Genomic DNA, 1,151 nt, shown 5'->3' with positions numbered 1-1,151 from the left:
CATACTCATATGATCTCACACTTCTTAATACCCACAATAATCCTTAACGTAGGTTGTTTGGATTTGACTTATTCAGCATTTGGAAGGGCTTCCAAGCTCACACTGACCATACCCCTTCTCTGGAAATGTTTCTTATTAAAAGCTGCCCTATCCTCACTAACACATACGTACAACTGTAATACAGAAACTTGTCTTTCATGCTTAAGTAGGCACCACAGTCAAGCAGGAAAATCAGATTTTTTCCCTCAGAAATTGGAAATTTGTGTGTTTTTGTTTGTTTATTACAAAGCTACTTTTAATACTTTGAGGTGAGCCCCACAGGACTACAAAACACTGGGAAAGGGAACCCTCTCACTCCTAGGAGTGACACAGAAGGAGAGGCTTTCTGAGGGGAAGGAAGCACCAAGACTGAGAGAAAAGGGATGTCATTGGTGGTGGAACCTGTTGAGTACTACAAGAGGAAACACCAGCATGGTGTGACACAGGTTAAAGGCAAGACAGTTGGACAGAAAGCCACAAAGCTACTTGGGTTCCTCCTTCTCTCATTTGCATTTTTCTGCTCCTCCTCATAACCTCAGAGTCTCTCTGTTTGCAGGTGGCAGTAGAAAGCTTATTATCTCAGAAAAATGTGGAACATTTCATGAATTGGCAGGTCATCCTTGTGTAAGGGCCATGCTGATCTCTGTCATTAGAAATTGGACATTTGTAACTTAGGGGTCAAATTTATAAAAATCTTTAAAACTGTGTCAATTTTATTACAATATTTTAAACAGAATGTCTGTGAAAGCTTCTAGCTGAGGTTCCTGGATATGGATTCTTGGGTTTTTCACATACTTCTTTCATTCTAAAAGTTAGCTACAATCGTGGGGCTTTTTGTTTGTTTGTTTTTAGCTGTGTACCCTGTTACTTATAATTCTAAGAAATTTAAGTAATACATATAGCACTGCATTCACTGGAGTCAGCATCATAAAGAAAACTTGAAGTTAGAATCTAGGTTTCAAAATAAGGAATGTGGTCTTTACAACACACTTTAACAGAAAAAAATATATTTTTTTTTTACCAAAATCCTTTCTATAAATGAATAAACATATCCACTTTGCTTTATATAGATATCCTAGGACAAAAATTATGTCAGTAAAAGATGGAAAACA

The 1,151-nt window shown here is 37.0% G+C and overlaps 1 pseudogene; it reads right to left on the bottom strand.

Moving 5' to 3' along the window:
* Nucleotides 1–622: 622 nt before the first annotated feature.
* LOC121099917 lies at nt 623–721 on the bottom strand (annotated as a pseudogene).
* Between the last annotated feature and the right edge of the window lie 430 nt (nt 722–1,151).

This window comes from Ursus maritimus, unplaced genomic scaffold (genome assembly GCF_017311325.1).
Source record: "Ursus maritimus isolate PB19 unplaced genomic scaffold, ASM1731132v1 scaffold_1, whole genome shotgun sequence".
NCBI classification, from domain to species: Eukaryota; Metazoa; Chordata; class Mammalia; order Carnivora; family Ursidae; genus Ursus; species Ursus maritimus.
Note: the sequence above shows the minus strand (reverse complement) of the source record. Positions and strands in the feature narration are given on the sequence as shown.